Here is a 21,964-nt window from a genome sequence, read left to right on the forward strand (position 1 = left end):
GCCAGCCACAGGCTTATGCGTAAAACCTTGGACCCTAGCACCTATTATTTTTTTTTTACAAGTTAAGCACTCGAAGTGGACTGCCACTTTATAACTTTAGGCAGCACAGTTCAAAGCATCAATAAATAAAAATATTTTTTATTTTTAGCTTCATAAATAGTAGTACCTTATCAAAGATTGTCCGTACGCGGAAGACAACAGAAAGATAGAATTAAGAAATTGAGCTGAGAAAGACACTTGCTTCTCAGACTAAGATATCGACAAACACAAATCCTACTATAGCTAGTACGTAGTGATCTCCATATACAATACCTCTGTTTTCTCATTTCATTTCATTTATTAGTCTTTATTTCGACCAAAACTGATCATAAAAGAAAAGAAATATTAACATCATTACAAAATGCATAGGTAAAATCCAATTCTCATCAAAGACTATACAGATAGTATAATAATACATGTTAAAAAGACAAACGATTTAAACATCTACTAAAAACTAGTCAATATAGGTCCCCTATCACGGTAAAGGATTAAAATCAGTGCAGGCTAAAAAAGGAAACAATTCATGTATTGTTCTATACCGTCTAGCCCCTATAGGGACTAGGAAACTAAGCAGACGACAGAGTATTAATAAACACTGTCGCAGTCTGCTTGCTTTCAATCTTTTATCTTATTCTCCAGGCCCATCCCAGAAACTTCGCTATAGTAATCACAATTGCCTCTTGTGTACTTGTCTTTAATAGCCTTAGTGCAGTAACACTCGACCTGGTACCAAGGTTTTGACAAATAGGTTGGAGCCATTTGCTCCTTGGAGAACAATATGCTTGGCGAACAAATAATATATGGGGGATTGTTTCATCCATACTCTGACAGAATAGACATTTACTATCATGAGATTGGTGCCAGGTTTTGGTGAAGACATTGGTCGGTAACGTTCCTATCCGGAACTGAAAATAGCGTTTTCTATCGATGGGCTTGGTTATAAAATCCTAGAAATCTTCATACAATGGTTCCGGCTTATGATCCAAGTAGGTACTGGTCAATGATGAAGATCTGGAATGACTCAAAATACCTGATCTGATCATGGCCCAGTACAAGTCTTTAAATACTTTTTTCGAGGGAAAGGTATTATGCACTGGATCTTCCCAAAGATGCCTCATGCCCATGTTCACCAGGGGTCTTTTGACCTGTAGTAGCCATCTGATCTTATGGGAAGTGTCGGCTCCTCTGATGTCTTTAAGAGCTGAGGCAAAATGGGCTAATTCCGGGGTAGACCAGAGTCTTCTCCAGTAGGCCAATGGTTTGAATCTAGCAACCTCTGTCAGGGAATGGGACCCCAGATCAAAATATAAGGGCGTAAGAGGTTTACTTTGGGGGAGGCCAACCAAACCTCTCAGGAAGCTTTTTTGAGCCTGAGCTAGTGAGGACAGATTTTCAAACCCCCAAAGTTCTGCCCCGTATGGAATGGACGCCATAACTTTAACATGATATATCTTGAGTGCAGGGCCAACGGGCTTTGTCTGGGAAAGCCTGTGTTCTTTCAAGATCACACCTGCTAACTGAGAGTGCTTAAGCACCCTTATTTGTATCTGGGGTTTCCAGTCTAATTTGCGACTGATATTTACTCCAAGATAAGTAAATAAATCTGTTTGCTATAAAGACTCATTGTTCATGACAACCCTTGACTTGATGGCTTTGTGGTTGTGCAAAACCATAAATGTAGTTTTGTCCACATTTACCAATAACTCATGTTACTTGCAGAATGTCTCAAAACGTATCAATGCTTTCTGCAGCCCAACTTGGGTTTTGGATAAAATTAAAGTACTGTATGCGAGGGAGCATCAGTTGGGTAGTTGGAAAAATAATTAACCACACCGTTTATAAAAAGTGAGAACAAGGTTGGAGCCAATACGCACCCTTGGCGAACCCTTTTAGAATTGGAAATTTAGGGGTAGTGTTCCCTTGCGCACCCCATCAAACCTGTGCATAGTTGGATTTGTGCAGTTTAACTACAAGCTACATGCCCGCGCTGTGCATTGTTCGGGGCTGATATGATACCTATGTGTGCCACCTGTAAGACACTCAATATCTTGATCAAAGATATATCGGAATTTTTATCAGAAGCATGCCAAGTAAGATTAGAAGTGTCAACCGAGGACATTAAGCTGGGTGTATCGAATTGTGGGCGGCAGACAAACATACAGGGACTGATTTTTGTGGCTATGGCGATACTTCGACTCTGCATTGCCTCTGCCTGGCTAGATCCTAATCCGCCTGCCTTTCTACAATGCAGGGCTAGGCTACTTGTGACCTGCAGTCTCGAGGTGGCAATATATAAAAACAAAGGCTCCAACAAAAGAAGAAGGGGTATGCATATTTGGGCACCGCTCCTACAGTGGATTCAGAGTCATACATAGGTTGTCTTGTAGTTAAAATGATTGTGTCTTTGTCTCTGCATGTGTCTTTACGAACTATAATGGATTAATTTCAGACCTATGAAAGTGATAAGTCTTTCTATGTTTATGGTTTCATCTTGGTCTTGTGGGTGGGGGGGTGGACCAGGATATGCATATTATGTAAACATTGTGAATAAAAAGATTTAAAAAAAATAATAATTAACTACAAAAGTACGGGGGGTATGCCTAGATCTCTCAATACCGCTCAAAGTTTGTTTCTCGGGATCGTATCGAAAGGGGCTTTGAGATCTACAAGGTGGCATAAATAGTTACACCCGCTAGTAATACAACATGAGAGTAGATTATTAGAAAGTAAAAAACTTGATCTATTGTTCTTACTAGGGCCTTAAAACCTGCTTGGAAGGGGGATAGTATGTTGTTCTACGTTATCCATATCTGAATTCTATTCAGAATCAATTTAGCCATGATCTTTTGGGTGAAATCGATCAGGCTGATAGGCCTGTAGTTGTTAGGGCTGGAACGGTCCCCCTTCTTATAAATAGGCAGGATTTCGGTCCCTCGCCAGGAAGATGCTCCACTGGCAATCGCATTTGCAAGAGACAGAATATACAAAGCCAGTTATCTTTATCAGATAAGAATAGATCCGCCGGGATGCAATCGGGACCAGGGGCCTGCCTTTTGTTGCTGAAATCACAACGGTTTCGACTTCGCTTAGGGAGAATATTACCGGTGTCACTGCACTTAGGGCTATGAATGGAAGTGTATTCTCAGCAACAGCAAATTGATGCTCAAAGAAAGATATCCATTGGTCTGGGGCGATATGATTTAACGGGACATTTCCTTGGCCTCCTCTGCCCCATTTAACAAGCTGCCAGAATGATTGGGTGTTTTTCATTTTGCTTGCTTGCAAAAGCTCCGTCCACCTTTTTTCATCCCATACCTTTTTTGCCAGTAATTGTGTGGTTTTATACAGCTTATGAGCTGTTCTTATCCTGTCTATGTCGTTGGTTTTTATAGCCCATGACAACTGCTTATATGCTGTCTTGCATGCCCTATTATACCAGTGGTTGTGCTTTGATAACAGACGCGTAGGTGTTTTATAAGGTTTAACAAAGAAGCGCCTGATGTTTTCAAACATGGTCTCGTGGATGTGTATGATGTTAAGATTGATTTCATCCTGATTTTTTAGTTTTTCGAGAAGATCTAGTGAGTTTGTCACCTCAGCTTTCATGCTTGTGAGAGAGCTTTCGTTCTCAACTACCCGGGACCATTTGACCCTTCTCATGTCGTTGCTGATTATGACATCAGCAGTCTCGAATGCATCGACTGAGGACAAGAGTACTGCATGGGCTGGGCCTTTAAGTTTTAACAATAGTGGGTCATGGTCACTTTCGTTCCTTGGACAGACCTTCATATCCACTAATAATGTCCACTACTCTATATTAATAAAGATGTAATCTATTTAGCTACTTCTCAAGCCATTATTATAAGTATGAGATCATGAGCGGTCTGAGGTTGTGCGTCCATTTACTGCTCTCACACCCCGCTCTAGGCTAAGGGCTTTCAACTGAAGTGCTGCCTTGGTCCATTTTTTTAATGGTGGAATTTACAGTTGGGGGATACCCCACTGGGCATCTTCGTCTGCACTTAGGTTGCCATCCTCATAGTCCAAAGGCTCAAATGTGGTATTAAAATCGCCAGCAATGATTATATTGTACCCTTCTTCCTTACCGACTAAAAGTTGTTGAGATCGGTGATTATCTTGGAGGACCTGCCACCTGCCAGACCACTAGCATATACATTAACTGTAAATAAATTTGAAGAATTTTTAAAACAAATAAACAGTGCCATAATATCAATATTATCGGTCTCCAATTCAACCATCTTAAGAGTGGAGCTCTGCCGTAGCCATATTGTCAGACTTCCAGAGGGTCTGCATTTATGCCCGCCTGTTGCAGATTTATGAAAATTTAATAAGCCATGGTGAAAAACCAGAACCAACGCCCAGGTCTCCTGAAACACTATAATATCCAGTGTTTCTATAAAAACTGTCCATTCGGATCATTGAGTCTTGCGGGACAACCCTGCTATATTCCAGGATGTCAGTCTCAGTAAGGATGAATCATGGTAGTCTATGGTGTTAGCTTGGCTAGCCTCCTCTGTGCTGCCCATTATAGGGATAGCTGGGACTAGGGTATAATTGCCTGTTTGACTAGATTTGCCTAGTTGAATATGAACTGCACTCGGTGGTTGGACTGAAGTCCTAAACATTTCTTCAACACAGTCCGTCCCTTCAAAACCAGTACTAGGGGGGCGACTTGTGCAGACGCTTTCAACCCCTCCTATTAAATTAGCCACCATAGGTCCTTCTTGAGGACATAGAACAATTTGTGGTCAATCTATGTTTTGAATGGACGAGTCCCGAGGACAGGGATTATCATAAAAACTTGTTCATGCGTGTAAACTTATCCTAGGCTGACCTGGGGGAGCATACAGAGTTTGTATTTCTCTTCTGTTATTTGCATTCGACGAGTTATTAGATCTATTCACTGCCTCATTAATGATGGCAGATTTCCGCATGATATTTAAGTCAGTAAAAGATTTTTTAGGAGTTCTTTCCAATTGACCATTAACTTTGATCTTAGCAGTTGGACAGCTTAGGTTTCTTTTGTTGGTATTAGGCGCTCTACAAGCTTGTATGTGCGGCAAATCTTCTGTAGCTGAGTGCTCTTTGCTTGGACTTGTTTTCAGTGCTAGATTAAGACTGGCTATCATTCCCTTTAGTTCCTTAACTTCCTCCATGAGATGCCTAGTCTGGTCTTTTAAATCACTTATCTGATTTCTAAGCAGAGCTGGGCAGGAACAATGACCCCTGTTAGTTATGTCGTCACATCTAATGCTTTCACCTTCCTACCCTATGATGTTCAACTGTACATTTTGTTCCTGGGAAATTCGCAATAGGGGTGAAAATCTGTTGGAGCATATAATAGCAGGCTCATTTACACAGGTTGTGGGGGAGCATGTTTTAAAGATGAATGCACGCATATATTGATAAGGAAAGATAGTAATTAGATATAATTACAGCAACCCTCAACTGCTGCCATTCACAGCTAACATTCCATTCTTCTCCCCAGTTGCTAAGATCCCCTCCAAAGAACTATATTAAATCATAAGAAACATTTGGAACCTTCAAGGAATCTATATTAAAGAAACACAACAGAATATAAAGATACAACAGCATGGGCTTGGCAAAGAAGAGTTAATGCTCTCTTCGTGTTAGATAAGGTCGAGATTTACAGGTTGTTGGCCCTTTGGGGGTTGTTTTTTAAACATGTCAGGAATAGCCGGGACAGTTTGTTTGTTATTTGGGGTTCGTATAGGAGATTATGCACTGGCCACAGTGGTGGAGCTACAAGGGCCAGAAAAAGTAAGTAAAATCTCCTTGCATTCCCAAACAAGGTTGGTAATACAATCCATAGCGGCGTGGGTTTTGCTCAACATTTTGGATGTTTTTTTTTGCTTTTTTTCCTTTCTTTATGAGCCCCCCTCCCAATATCCAGGGCTTTTCTTGTCCCCATTGAATTGGACCAATTTTACTATGGTTGATATCAGACAGTTATAAGAGGGTAAAAAGAAAGGATTATATAACGGGTAATGGCAATAATGACAAATGAAAAAACAATGCAACGATTGTCGGTGTACCAAAGTTTGTCTCACAATTAGAATAACATTGTTTAAAACTTATACCATCCACCGGTTACGAGATTCAAAATGTAAAAAGAGGACAAAGATATGGGTCCAGTGTTCGTTGCAAATAGAACAAGCATTTGCAATGCAATAGGTCTCGCATTAGGAAAGTTTGAGCTATTGGTCTTGTAAATGACACATTTTATATTAATGTGTTGGTTTTGAAAATAGCGAAATTAATAGCTTTGTGATTTACAATGGCAATACTTTTAACTTTTGCAAATGTGACACTTATAGCATTTGTAATGCAACATGTTTTGTATTTACGTGACTTAGATGTATTGATATTACAAATAACAATGGCTTTTAATTTTTTAAAATAATTAATACTTAAATAAAATTTATTGTAATTTATAATTGCAATAGCTTAAACTTTTGTAAATACCTTTTGTGAAGATTATGTTCAGTGTATTTTATTGTGACGAAAATCCAAGAACAGAAGTGAAATATTAACTTTTTTTATGACATTTGTAATAAAGCTTGAAACATTGAGAGAACATATTTGAGCCAGTTGTTGTTGAATGGTTGCACTGATTGATGCTGTGGTGGCGCGGAGAGATGTTGTGGTGGCGACGAGTGATGCTGTGGCTTTCAGTGATGCAGTGGTAGCGCATAGTGATGTTGTGGTGCCCTTGAGTGATGCTGTGGTGCACCTGAGTAATGCTGTGGTGGTGCGATAGATAGATGGAAGGTGATAGATAGATAAATAGAGTGAGGGCGATGGATAGATAGACAGAGCGACGGCGATAGATAGATAGACAGAGTGAGGGCGATAGATAGACAGAGAGAGGGCAATAGATAGATAGACAGAGTGAGGGCGATAGATAGCTAGACAGAGTTAGGGCGATAGATAGACAGAGTGAGGGGGATAGATAGATAGACAGAGTGAGGGGGATAGATAGAGTGAGGGCGATAGATAGAGTGGGGACGATAGATAGATAGAGTGAGACAGATAGATAGATTGATAGATAGATAGAGAGTGAGGGCGATAGAGAGATAGAGGTGGCAATAGATAGATAGAGTGAGGGGAATAGATAGGGTGAGGGCGACAGATAGATAGAGTGAGGGCGATAGATAGATACAGTGAGAGCGATAGATGTGTGTGTTTGTGTGTGTGTGTGGTTGTGTGTGTGTTGGGTTGTGTGTGTAGTTGTATGTGTGAGTGGTTGTATGTGTGAGTGGTTGTATGTGTGAGTGATTGTATGTGTGAGTGATTGTATGTGTGAGTGGTTGTATGTGTGTATGGTTGTGGTTGTGTGTGAGGTGGGGTGTGTGGGGTTGTGTGTGGGGTTGTGTGTGTGGTTGTGTGTGGTTGGGTGTGTGGGGTTGTGTGTGGGGTTGTGTGTGGGGTTGTGTGTGTAGTTGTGTGTGTAGTTGTGTGTGTGTGTGGTTGTGGTTGTGTGTAGTTGTGTGTGTGTGTGGTTGTATGTGTGGTTGTGTGTGTGTGTGTGTGGTTGTATGTGTGGTTGTGTGTGTGTGTGTGTGTGTGGTTGTATGTGTGGTTGTGTGTGGGTGTGTGTGGTTGTGTGTGGTTGTGTGTGTGGTTGTGTGTGTGGTGTCGATGTGTGATTTGTGTGGTTGTGTGTATGTGGATGTGTGTGGTTGGGTGTGTGGTTGGGTGTGTGGTTGTGTGTGTGGTTGGGTGTGGTTGTGTGTGTGTATAGTTGTGTGTGTGTGGTTGTATGTGTGGCTGTGTGTATTGTTGTGGTTGGGTGTGTGGTTGGGTGTGTGGTTGGGGAGGGGTGTGTTTGTGTGGTTGTGTGTGTGGTTGTGTGTGTGGTTGTGTGTGGTTGTGTGTGAGATTGTGTGTGTTTGTGTGGTTGTGTGTGTAGTTGTATGTGTGTGTGTGCGTGGTTGTATGTGTGTGAGCGGTTAGAGAAGGATGTATGTGAAGAGAGCAGCAGATTAGCACAGCAGAAGAGAGCAGGGAGTTAAAGAAGGAGGCGGGTGGAAGAGAGCAGCAGATCAGAACGGGAGAAGAAAACAGGGAGTTAGAGAAGGAGGCGGTGGAAGGGAACAGCAGATCAGCACGGGAGAAGAGAACAGGGAGTTGGAGAAGGGGGCGGGTGGAAGAGAGCTGCAGATCAGCATGGGAGAACAGACCAGGGAGTTAAAGAAGGAGGCGGTGGAAGAGAGCAGCAGATCAGCACAGGAGAAGAGAAGAGAACAGGGAGTTAGAGAAGGAGGAGGGTGGAGTTGTAGGGTGGAGTTGTAGGGTGGAGTTGGAAGGTGGATTTGGATTTGGAGGGTGGAGTTGGAGGGTGTATTTGGATTTGGAGGGTGGAGTTGTAGTTGGAGGGTGGAGTTGGATTTGGAGGGTGGAGTTGGATTTGGAGGGTGGATTTGGAGGGTGGAGTTGGATGGTGGAGTTGGAGGGTGGATGAAGGGCCAGAAATATTGGGGCAGATTCATTGACTTGGTAAACAGTGTGCCTCTGAAGGGCCGATAGGGCTGGGACAGAGTTGGTCATTCGTGAGACAGCTTGATGCTTCAAATGAGCCGGTATGAGGCTGAGTCAGTGACTTGGGTGAGAGGGTGTTTCTAACGGGCTGGTAGGGCTGGGACAGAGTCGGTAACTCGTGAGACAATTTGGTGCTCCTGAAGGGCTGGTAATATTCGGGCAGAGTGTGTGACATGGGCAGAATAAGGCTGGGACAGAGTCAGTCACTTGTGAGACAGTCTGATACTTCTGGGGAACCCAACGGGGTGAAGCAGCCAGCCTCAGAGGCCGTATGCTGACATCTTTGCTAGCACAGTCAAGCGTCTGCCCGATGTCATTGGTAGACAGACTAGTGCCAGATAGGCTCGGTTGGGAGGAGACACTCACACCCCAGCACAATAGCAGCACCATTTAACTAAATACTCATAGGGAAGGCAGTAGGCGCAAAGACAGGAGCAGTACACTAGGGACAAAGGAGTGGAAGGAAGAAAGAAAACATTACATTTCTATTTAGTAACAACATATGAGTCCGTGGTGGAAAAGAGAGAGTCTGTTTGTGAAATCCCTCGCCAGCCCAAACACACGAGCACTATCTGTAGGTCTTTTATTGCTGTCTGTCTGCTGAGGGTGGAGGGGCCAATGCAGGCAGCTTAGTGTGATGTTTTAGAGTGAAAAGCTCTGGCATTGCGCGGAGGGGGGCGGGGGAAGCTCTGGCATTGTGGAGGAGAAAAGCTGAAGTGAAAACACAATGAAAAATACGTGACAATAAAAGCAGTTGTTATTGCGTTGGTGGACATCGAGCGGAAGCCACGGTGGGGGAGGCAGTAGTATTGTTAAAAAGAAAGAACACGTTATGTGCCATGAAGTCTGTAGTGTAGGAGTAGTATTTATGTTTCTGGTAATATTTTAATATAAGAATGGTACAGTGAAGTAATACGCACGCATCTTGTTGTTATACTAAAAGCCAATGTGTGCACCATGAAGTCTGTAGTATGAGGGCTGTTTTGATTTTCTCCTGTAATGTTTTTAAAGGTTTGAATGGGGGTGTGAAGGAATACGCATGCACCTTGTTGTAAAACTAAAGTCGATGGCGTGCGCCATGAAGTCTGTAGTATGGTAGCTCTTTTGATAGTTTCCTGTAATGTTTTTAAAGGTGTGAATGTTGGTGTGAACGAATGCGCACACATTTTGCTGATAAACGAAAGATTATGGCGTGTGCCATGAAGTCTGGACTGTGTGAGCAGTTTCTATTGTTGCTTGTAATGTTTGTAAATTTGTGCATGGTGGTGTGAACAAATGCGCACGCACCTAAAGTTGTGCTGCGTGGTAACTTCACTTTTTTTTGTAGTAAAGGCTTTTTTAAGTAGAAATTAATGGAATCATTGATACCAAATGCACGACCCTCTTGTGAGAAAATAAAAACAAAGCCCAACATAAATTTTAAAAAAACAGTATAAGCCAAGCCAGTTGCACTCGGGATAATATCTACCATATAAAAATGCAAGTTCAAGTTCAAGTTCCAGAATTTGTATAGCGCACTACTCACCCAGAGGGTCTCAAGGCGCTTGGGGAAGGGAGGCGTATTTATTTATTGAATATCCAGGTTTTTAGTTGCTTTCTGAAGGAGAGGTGGTTCTGTGTAAGGCGGAGGTGAGTGGGGAGAGAATTCCAGGTTTTGGCCGCTAAGTAGGAGAAGGATCTTCCCCCCATAGTGGATCTGTGGATGCGTGGAATTGCGGCGAGGGCTTTATTGGACGATCGTAGTTGTCGGGGGGGTGTAGAAGGATAGACGCGTGTTGAGGCATTCAGGTCCTAGGTTGTAGAGGGCTTTGTGTGCGTGGGTGAGGAGACTAAACGTTATTCTCTTGTTGACAGGGAGCCAATGGAGGTCTTTCAGGTGGCCGGAGATGTGAGCTTGCCGAGGGATGTCCAAGATGAGTCTGGCTGAGGCGTTTTGGATGCGTTGGAGTTTTTTCTGTAGTTTGGCTGTGGTTCCGGCGTAGAGGGTGTTTCCGTAATCCAGTCGGCTTGTGACCAGTGCGTGGGTGACCGGCTTTCTTGTTTCGGTGGGGATCCAACGAAAGATTTTTTTGAGCATTCGTAGGATGTTGAAGCAAGATGATGAGACGGCGTTGACTTGTCTGGTCATCGAGAGGGAGGAGTCCAGGATGAAGCCCAGGTTACGTGCATGGTCCGTAGGTATGGGTGCGGTTCCGAGGGCCGGAGGCCACCATGAGTCGTTCCAGGCAGAGAGGGATGGCCCTAGGATGAGGACTTCTGTTTTGTCCGAGTTTAGTTTTAAACGGCTGTTCTTCATCCATTCGGCTACTTCTTTCATTCCTTCGTCTACGTTGGTTTTGGCGGTGTTTGGGTCTTTGGTGAGGGAGAGGATCAGCTGGGTGTCGTCTGCGTAGGATATGATGTTGAGGTTGTGTTGTCGTACGATGGAGGCTAGGGGACTCATGTAAACGTTGAAGAGGGTGGGACTGAGTGATGATCCTTGTGGTACGCCGCAGATGACTTCGGTGGCCTCTGATTTGAAAGGGGGGAGGCGGACTCTCTGTGTTCTTCCGGTGAGGAACGAGATGATCCAGTCCAATGCTTTTCCTTGTATTCCGACGTTGCTGAGGCGTTGTATGAGGGTGCTGTGACAGACTGTGTCAAAGGCTGCGGAGAGGTCAAGTAAGATGAGAGCGACTGTTTCTCCGTTGTCCAGTAGTGTTTGGATGTCGTCTGTTGCAGCGATGAGGGCGGTTTCGGTGCTGTGTTTGGCTCGGAAGCCGGATTGTGAGGGGTCGAGGGATTTGTTAGATTCGAGGAAGGCGGCGAGTTGACTGTTGATTGCTTTCTCAATGACTTTGGTGGGGAATGGGAGGAGCGAAATGGGGCTGTAGTTCTTAAGTTCAGTGGGGTCTGCTGAGGGTTTTTTCAGGAGGGCGCTCAGTTCGGCATGTTTCCAGCTTTCCGGGAAAGTAGCGGAGTTGAGGGAGCAGTTGATGACGTCTCGGAGGTGCGATGATGGAGTCGGCTTTGTTGAAAATGTGGTGGGGACATGGGTCGGTTGGTGATCCTGAGTGGATGGAGTTCATCAGGCGGATGGTGTCTTCGGTGGTGATTGGGTTCCAGGCGTAGAGGTTGTTAGGGTGCGGTTTTGGTTCGGAGGTGGGTGGAGTGGACTGGTCTTCGGACTGGTTTTCAAAGCTGTTATGTATTTCGGCGATTTTGTTGTGGAAGAACGAGGCTAGAGAGTCGCAGAGGTCTTGGGAGGGAGTGATGTCGTTAGTGCCGGCGGAGGGGTTGGTGAATTATTTGACGATATTGAATAGATCCTTGCTGTTTTGGGCATTGTTGTCGAGTCGATCCTTGAATGCTGATTTCTTGGTGGATCGGATCAGTTGATGGTGTTTGCGGGTGGCGTTCTTGAAGGTGGCTAGGTTGTCAATGGTTGGGTTTTTTCTCCAGGTTTTTCTCGAGAGTACGACAGAACTTCTTGGATTTTTTAAGGTCATCGTTGAACCAGGGGGCTTTTTTGCTACCTTGCTTGATTAGATGGTTTTTCAGGGGTGCTAGTTCGTCGGCGCTGTGGGTGATCCACTGTGTGAGATTGGTGGCTGCTTGGTTAGGGTCCGATGGATTGGTAGGGGTGTTTTGGTGAAGCGATGTGAAGAGCTGGTCGGTAGTGATTTTGTTCCAATTTCTTCTGGGAATGGGATGTGGGGGGTTGTGGGTCATGGACTTTTTGTAGTTGAAGTGAACGCAGCTGTGGTCCGTCCAATGGAGAGCTGTGGTGTGATTGAAGGAGATGTGCTTGCTGGAGGTGAAGATAGGGTCAAGCGTGTGTCCTGCAGAGTGGGTGGGGGTGTCAACGAGTTGTTTGAGTCCGAGATTGGCCAGGTTGTCCAGGAGGGTGGTGGTGTTGTTGTCGTTTTTCTTTTCCAGGTGGAAGTTGAGGTCTCCCTGTAGAATATAGTCCTCGGAGGGGAGGGCGTGTGGGCTGATGAAGTCAGTGATGTCTTCGCTAAATTGTGTGCGGGGTCCTGGGGGTCTGTAGATGAGGGTGCCCCTGAGTGTGGTTTTGGGGTCGGTGTGGATCTGGAAGTGAAGGTGTTCGGCGGTAGCGAGGTTATCGTCGGAACTGGTCGTGATGCGGATGGAGTTCTTATGGACGATGGCGATGCCTCCTCCTGTTTGGTTGATGCGGTCCTTTCGGATGATCTTGTAGCCGTCCGGGATGGCTATGGCGATGTCGGGGGCTGATGAGGCGTTCATTCATGTTTCTGTAAGGAAGGCGACGTCCGGGGATGTAGTGTCGAGTAGGTTCCAGAGTTCAATGGAGTGTCTGTGGACCGAGCGGGTGTTGAGCAGGAGGCACTTTAGGTGGTTAGTGTCGGAGCTATGTTTGGAGTTAGTGGATTTGGTGTGGGTCCTGATGCAGTCGAACTTGCAGGAGTGGCAGGTGAAGGCTCCATGGGTGTGTCCTGGGGCGGCTTGGTAGCAGATAGGTGGGCGGCCGGGGTTCAGAGCTGAGAGGGTTGCGGCGTCGTAGGTAAAGCGGGTGGGATGGGGTTTGCGGGGAGCAGGGGGTCTGGCTCTGGGCGCGGTCCAGGCGCGGACGGGCGTAGACGGGCTTACTTTTGGCGCGCCTTAGGCGCGCATGGGGCGCGACCGCTGCGTGAGAACGCTGCGCGCGGAGGCATCAGTCATAAGTGGATAGTGGAGGGGGAGGGGCGAGGGAGGGGCAGCTGGGAGGCAGGATCGGGGTGGAGAGGACAGGCTCCGAAGGCACAACAACAACAAAATGGCTGCAAAAGCGAAACCGGAACAGGTTAGGGCACAGACTGGAGTTACGCTGTGGGCAGAAGCACTGGCACAATCAGGCGGTATGAAATACACTCAATCAGTCAATGCGACCGCAACGCTATTAACTGGCTACACACTCTAAAGGCAAAGCGGGCTATTAACACAATGATAACTATAACTAGAGAGGCAATGCGATTTAAATGAAGCAAAGCAATGCGAGCAGCGCAATGGCAGATGTAACTATAGAGGCAATGCGAGCAACGCAGGCACCAGATCGATTTAAATGCAGCAAGGCAAGCCAGCAGTACAACGATACCCAGGAGAGACCAGGGGTCGTGGGGAGCGACCGCTTCCGATGGAATCAGGGCGGTCACAGCGCTTCGCAGGACGGAGCGAGCCTTGGCAGTCAGTGGGAGGGAGGGGCAGCTGGGAGGCGGGATCGGGGTGGAGAGGACTGGCTCCGAAGGCACAACAACAACAAAATGGCTGCAAAAGCGAAACCGGAACAGGTTGGGGCACAGACTGGAGTTACGCTGTGGGCAGAAGCACTGGCACAATCAGGCGGTATGAAATACACTCAATCAGTCAATGCGAGCGCAACGCTATTAACTGGCTACACACTCTAAAGGCAAAGCGGGCTATTAACACAATGATAACTATAACTAGAGAGGCAATGCGATTTAAATGAAGCAAAGCAATGCGAGCAGCGCAATGGCAGATGTAGCTAAAGAGGCAATGCGAGCAACGCAGGCACCAGATCGATTTAAATGCAGCAAGGCAAGCCAGCAGTACAACGATACCCAGGAGAGACCAGGGGTCGTGGGGAGCGACCGCTTCCGATGGAATCAGGGCGGTCAAGTCCCTATCATTGGAAAATAAAAAGAAAGCTCAACATAAAAGGGGGGGGGCAAAGTAAAATTCGCACAAGATTGACTCGGGAAACATGAAGCACAAGTTTAACTCGGGAAAGTGGTACTCAGGATAATTATTACAAGATTCTAATACACGTCCCTATCATGGGGAAATGAAAACAAAGCGCAAGTTAAAAGTGGGTGAAAGAAAAATTGCAAGTTAAACAGAGATAATTGTTTCCGGAAACACAGAGCACAAGTTGAACTCGGGAAAGTGGCACTCTGGATATGAAGCACGTCCCTATTATGGGGAAATGTAAATGTAAATGTAAATGTAAATGTAAATAAAAAGTAAACGAAAGCTAAAAGTGGGTTAAATAAAAGTAAATATGGCAAATTGTTTATGGAAACACGAAGCACAAGTTGAACTCCTGAAAGTGGTACTCAAGATATGCACGTCCCTATCATGGGGAAATGAAAACAAAGCTCAAGCTAAAAGTGGGTGAAAACAAAATGGCAAGTTAAACAGAGATAATTGTTTCCGGAAACACAGAGCACAAGTTGAACTCGGGAAAGTGGCACTCAGGATATATGGAATGCCTTTAGGAGACAAATGTTGGTGTGTGAGGCTTCCTTTCAAGTCGGGTGGGGGAGCAGGGGAGCCAGCAAGTGGGAGGGAATAGCTCTCGGCATTGCTGGGTGGGCGGGGGAGCAGCAGCCTGTGGTGTGGGAGACAAATGTTGGTGTGTGAGGCTTCCTTTCAAGTCGGGGGGGGGGGAGCTTGGGAGCCAGCAAGTGGGAGAGAATGACTGAGGCCCAGCGCGCGCTGGTGAAGCGGCACGCTTCAATACTTAACATGCATTGTGAGAAATCCGCTTAGTCAAGAGTGTTGTTCTAACACAATAGTTTTGAGTAATAAATTACTCAACCTAAAAAGTACCTTCAGAATCGTTGGCCGCAACTGACGATAACTTAAAGCACAGGGGAGTGGCCCTGTCCTGTCTCGGTCTCGGTCTGGCGCAGAGGGACCCACCCTTGGCCTGGGCGCAGAATTTAAAGCGCCTCCAGGCTCTTGCAGGTGATGCAATGTGGGGCAAGGCAGGCTGGGAGATGTAGTCCCCCTGGACTTCCCGGTTTCAACTTCAGCAGAGCAGTAGCAGGAATCCTTGATGAGCGGGACCTGCGCTGCGGCAGCCTGCGGCAGAATTTAAAGTGCCTCCAGGCAGGCGCGGTTCGTCCATTGGGGCGTGGGGGTGTAGCCCTCCCTGCCCGACGCCACCCGCAGCTCCCTCATGACAATCATGTCAATGAATCAACATGACGTCAGACCGCCGGGCGGGCGTCATGTTGATTCATTGAGATTGTACAGGCGGCAACACAAGTACGCATGCGTGGGGACGGAGGGTGAATTTTTACCCGTGCCCACGCATGCGCACTTGTTTTTTTGCGGCGTTGCGCATGCGCATCAGGAGCCCTAATGGGCGTGCTGCGGGCGAGAGGGTACCTGTGCCCCTGGCGCCAGGATTGGCTAGGGGCGCTGTGAGCCTGTGACGTGTGGGGAGCAGAGCCCAGAGGTGGCGCGGACCGGGACCGGCAGCAAGGTAAGAGTGTGTGTTTTTCTTTTCTTTTAAAGTGTTTGGTGCGAGCGTGCGTGTATGCATGAATGTTTGGTGGAGAGTGTTGTGAATGGATGTGTTTGTGTGTATGCGTCTGTGAATACATTTCTTTGAGTGTTGTGTATGTGGGGGGGGTCGCCGCCGGCCTGAGTGGCCTTGGGCCCGCACTTGCAAATCAGTTTGCGCCTCACCACTGTAAAATGTCACCAGCCGCCCCTGCCTCCAGGCGCTTGCAGGTGATGCAATGCGGGGCAAGGCAGGTTGGGCGATGTAGTCCCCCTAGACCTCCCGTTTTCACCTTCAGCAGAGCAGCAGCAGGAATCCTTGATGAAGCAGGACCCGCGCTGCCCGAGCCCGTGGCTAAATTTAAAGCTCTTCCAGGCGCTTGCAGGTGATGCAATGCGGGGCAAGGCAGGCTGGACGATGTAGTCCCCCTGGATCTCCCGGTTTCACCTTCAGCAGAGCAGCAGCAGGAATCCTTGATGAAGCGGGACTTCTTTCTCATTGACATCTGTGTCTTACTTCCTACTCCTGTTAATATCACCAAAGTAAAAGCCTGATCACGCGGTGATTACAGTGGTGCACATTACAAACACTGGTAAGATGTATGGGACTGATATCATAGTGATTGCGTGTTTTTGCATAGTGATTTCCATACAAGTTTTATGATTCCATGCTTTGTGAGTAATTGATTTTAATCTTGACCAGTTTAACGTTACACATTGATTACATGAAATGTTGAACCACTTAACACAACCTGGATTAGAGACTGTAGTGTGCATGTTACAGTAATGGAAGCAGCGAGCTCTTTCAGCTGTAGTACTGAATAATCCTGAGTGGGGTTTTTAAAATAGGACATTTTACTGTATCTGTGTTGGAGAATTTAGTTAGGATGGACACTTGACGCAAAGTACTACGAAGTAGAACATAGCACAACTTCGTGTCACTTTGGGGACCTTTCCAACGTAAATTCTGGTTTGTGTTGGATCGTAAGTCACACCCCAACACTTTTCTCTAGGTTTGCAGCATTTTTGTGACACAAACCTGGTGCAAAGAGTTAGTAAATCTGGGCCACTGACTTTTCGATTTGTTTACAAATTAATCTTTTTTCGTTATCCATGCTCCCCTGCAAAGCTTTAACAAATGTGGCACAAAGGGGTCGATTCCGATCCGGTAAAATAATCCGGCGTACGAATCGTATCCGGAGCCGTTTCCGTACGACTCGTACAGACGCCGTACGACCGGACGATTCTGATCCCGATCGGCCGACCCGTACGCGATTCGTACGGTACACGTCGATTCGTACGGAAAAGCGCACGATCACCTACACACCGTATGGCGCGTACCCCCCATGATCGCAGGGGTACGCGGCATACCCCTGTGGTCATGCGGGGTACGTGCCGTACACCCAGCGTACATGGGGTACGTGCCGTACACCCACTGTACATGGGGTACGGTGCGTACCCCATGTACGCTGGGTGTACGGCACGTACCCCGCATGACCAGAGGGGTACGCCGCGTACCCCTGCGATCATGGGGGGTACGTGCCGTACCCGGGGGGGGGGCGTTCCGTACCTGTTTCGGCGCGAACTCTGCGTTTACGACTGTTTTCGGCTCCCGTAGGAAAAGGGTCGTACGGCGCGTACCCGACACGAATCGTACTTGCTGGGTCGTAAAAACGTGCCGCGATGTCGCGTACAGCGGGTTCCGAGTGAGATTCGTATGGAGATTTGAGTCGTACGGAGTCCTGTACGACTCGTACGGAGTTCGGCACCTAGTACGGATCGTACTTCATCGTACGTACGGGACGTCTACGGATACGATTCGTACGGGGAAAAAACTCTCCGTACGACCATTCGGAGCACATTTTACCGGATCAGAATCGACACCAAAGTGTCTTTGTGAGCAACAATTGTACCATATACCCAAATTAGCAATGGCCAGTTATCAAAACATTTTTTCATCCCAATAAATTACTTTTGTAAATCAAAGACGAATGTGCACAGTCCAGGAACTGACAAAATAATATATAAAGTTATGAACTCTGGTCAAATTAAAGATGCTTCAAATTTTTGTAATCTTAGACCCTCATTTATGGGGATTTGGCTTAAGGCTGGGCAGCAAGTCAGATTGCTGATCTGCCCTTTGCAAGAGTGAAAGGGCAGAAATGCACCGTATTTATGGAACATGGGGGCATATTATCAAGGGGGTTTATCTCCGCTTTTTTGGCTTTAAAAGCCATGAAAGCGGAGTTAAAATTATCTCCCTATTACCTAGCTGTCGCTAACACAAGTTAGTGACAGCTAGTAGGAGATAGCGACGATCTTGGGCCCCACTTTGCATGTCAGTGATATTTATCACTAATGACATGCAAAGTGGGCGTGCCAAGATGTTAGCGACTGGAAACAGTCGCTAACATCTCTATCTCCTATTACCAATTTTTGGAGATATTCGCGCTAAGCGCGAATATCTCCAAAAGCTTACACCTGCCCTGAGCTGTTCTTGGCCATGTTATCCAATGGGAGGTGGATAACATGGCTAAGAGCATTAGCTCGGTAATGCATGACTATCGCTGACTTTTCAGCGATATTCATGCATTGCGGCCGTTTTTTATCGCATTTGCAATAAACCTTGATAAAGGCAAGGTTTATCTGCGATAATTTCTGGCGATGCTTAGCGTTAAAAAATTCGTTGCTAAGCATCGTTAGCGATAAATATCGCTTAACGTTGGTAATATGCCCCCTGGTGCCTTCCTGTGCCTTCCCTCTGCACTGGTGCCATTTCGGCAGCCTACAGCTAAAGTAGACACCCTTGCTCCAAGGTGCATGGGTGCCTGTGTTGTCCAGGATTGTTTTTGTGCAGGAACAGACACCTTCCTGCACAATAATAAGAGATTTTCCTCTTTCTTTCGAAGTGTGCTGCTGAATGCAGGACACATAGAAAGAGGGAAAAACGAGGAGAAATTCAGATAGTTCTTCTTTTTATGCCTCACCTCAGGAGGCGTAAGGTTTCGGAACTTCCCCAGGATTACACATTCTTATAAATCTGGGGAAGTGTCAAAATTCATGGGTGTTGTGTGTGTAAACCTACTCCAACGTCCATGGAATGCCTTCCGAGTGCAGAGTAAGGCAAAGCAATGATTTGCTCAGCCTTGCCTTACTCCATATCTATGAGGCCATTTAAAGCTACGCATAGTGACTTTGCATGGCCACGTAATATGATCTTGTGATTAGCACAACCGGAGCATCACAATAATTGATGCTCTGGCAGTGCAAGGGGTTTTTATGTATGCCCGGTAGTGTTCAGAGGGTACCAGTCCTATCCGCAGAACTCTGTGGCAAACGTGCGAAAGCTCCAACATTGTCGCAGGAAGCAGTGATGATTTAAGGATGAAACTGCCAAGAATATATTTGCTTTAAACTATGAGACCTCTTGTATAATCTCTTCTATCGCAAATAGTAAAACTGTGTAAATGTCAATGTCTTTATTACAGAATAATTTGAAGAGCTCTGCAGACAGCCGCAACTGGGCATCCAATAATAACTAGTGATTTAATTAACTCGAAGCAGCCAGGCTGAAACCCCAATCTAAATCAATCCTGCAGCATTTGCAAATTAGAGGAAGTAATTGACTTTTGCCAATTTCAATAATCTGCAACTAACAAAGGTGCTGCTACAACTGTGTAGTTGTAATAAAAATGTTTCCGTTGGACATTGCTTTTCAGATTCTGAAAAAAATGCATGTCTAAATCCAGATTTCGAAAGATACAACTAATTTAAGTCTGAGTTTTGCTTTACATTACAGAGTTTTTGTGGTAAACAGTTGAAACCAAATACTGTAAAAAGAAATGCACATGTTGTAAATGTATATTTTTTACCAAGTACTGTACGCGTCCATTGTCTGGGGGAGAGGAGGGGGGGAAGGGGGGGGGGTTACAGCCCCACCAGGTCACTGGTGTTTCTGCACAGGCTGCAGGAACTTCAGACCTTATTTTCTGCCAAGGGAAATACAGGCAGTAAAATCATGTGAGACCACGAAAGGGTATCGGGCATCCCCTGATACATGATGAAAGGAACATGGAAAACTCCATTCTACCTCTCTACAGCTTCCCATGCTCCCTAACACCCTTCCCCTCCTCCCACTCTGCAGCACACTCTGCTCCCCCCTCTGATTACTCCCTGCTTAGAGCAAACAGTAATGGGAGCACAATTGCCCTAAAAATGAAGAATCCACATCTACATAAGATTAGGAGTGGGCTATCAAAGTTTGCAGAGATTTTGCCTACTCTACTTGGAGCATGGTGTTCCCGCATAAACAATGCCAACTGCTGCGTGGCAGAATATTTTCTCACGCGTGGCTTGCCAATGCCAAGTTGAGGAGCGCAAGTGAACAAATTGGGTGCTAGAACGCCTCTCAGCAAGATTACTCAGCACATGCAGGTGTGGCAGGTTGCAACCGTTTGCATTGAGAAAGATGCAGCTTAATAGAAAATCTACTCGAGCGGCAGAAAGAAGCAGCGTCCTCTGGCGCACCCTGTGGTGCCGTTTGCACTGATTTTACAGCGTGGAACAAGATTCCGACTCTAAAAATTGTCGTGAGCAGCGCAATAATTCTGTATTATCTCTCTGAGGTTTTATGTAACTCTGCTAAATTCCACAGAGTGAAACTCTGCAAGTTCCTCCCATCTTTAAATAAGACACAGTAATTTAGGTCTGCCTGGTTATTCCCTATTCAAGTGACAACAAATTGTAATTGCAATATGCAGATGTGAAATTATCAGTCGGAATGGAGGATGATGGACAGGTTTATTTTGACACTCCAGCACTGTACAGCTAATAATAAAGGCCAAAATAAACGCCAAAATGCAATGGTGTAGTTGTTTTTGTAGAGTGATCTAGGTGTTAGGTATAAGAAAAGAAACGTGCATGCTACGTAGTCATCTTCTGTTACTCTCTGTATTTGGACTCTTCAATATGTGTCATGTTTTGCCAATTTGTCTTCTTTCTCGAATAGTAAATTATGTATTTATTCTTTGTGCCTAGGAGTACTCTAGATCTACTGTCGATGCGGGATGTAGAGTAGTGTGTTGCACAGGGATGGGAGTACTGGAGCATGAATGAGGTAAGCTGGGAGTTCTTTTTAGGGGAAACTTTACACTGAATTAGTATAACTAGATATATGTATTTCTGCTGGTACATATGTTTTCTCAGGATTGAGAAATGACTGAATGAGATACTGACAAAAATATTCGTGGCAAATCCAAGATAAGATAGCAGCTTCAAATGAAGAATTTGACTTTTTTCCTTTGCTGTAAACTAATGTCCATTCAGCTGTCAATACATATTAATTTAACTTAATTTAATTTAACTCTGTGGTAATAACCACCAGGGGCATCCAGTTCGGTATTACATGATGTTTCAGCAATGTAATGGTCTAGGGTGTTTTCACAGATAACAACTATATATCGTTAGATATCTAAAACTGTGCCTTGCATGTGTTATACGATTGTTTGATGATAGCGGCTAGTTACCAAGCAGCCAGGTAAAGACAGTTTTTTTCTACTATTTACTTGGCAACTGGCTAAATAGTAGAAATTATTTACTAATTGTCCAGCGGCCTTCAAAATTGCAGAGAAACGTCACTATTTCCGTGGCCACTGGCTAAATAATAGGAATTCTACACTGTTTGGCCAACCCGCGTGTAAATAACAAAAAAATGCCAATATTTTCCCGGTTCCTGGCTAAATAATTGAGATTTTGCACTGTTTGGCCATCAGCTGCACAAATAGTAGGAAAACCTAATTATTTACCCAGCCGCTGGCTAAATAGTAGACATTTTATACTGTTTGGCCAACTGCCATGCCATGTCAATAGCAGACAAACTTCACTATTTATCTGGCTCCTGACTAAACAGGAGCTGAGATGATCAGCTGGTTTCGTACAAAGAGTAGAAAAACTATGGGCCTGATTAAGATGATGGTGGGACCGCCAACAAAAGCCTGAGGGTGGCGGTCCCACAGCCATCATCATGTAGCAGAGGAGAAGTGCACTTGGAAGAGTTAGGTTGAGAAAGAGTATCAGAAGAAACAGAAGAACG

The sequence above is a fragment of the Lissotriton helveticus genome, chromosome 2_1, assembly GCF_964261635.1.
Source record: "Lissotriton helveticus chromosome 2_1, aLisHel1.1, whole genome shotgun sequence".
Taxonomy (NCBI): Eukaryota; Metazoa; Chordata; class Amphibia; order Caudata; family Salamandridae; genus Lissotriton; species Lissotriton helveticus.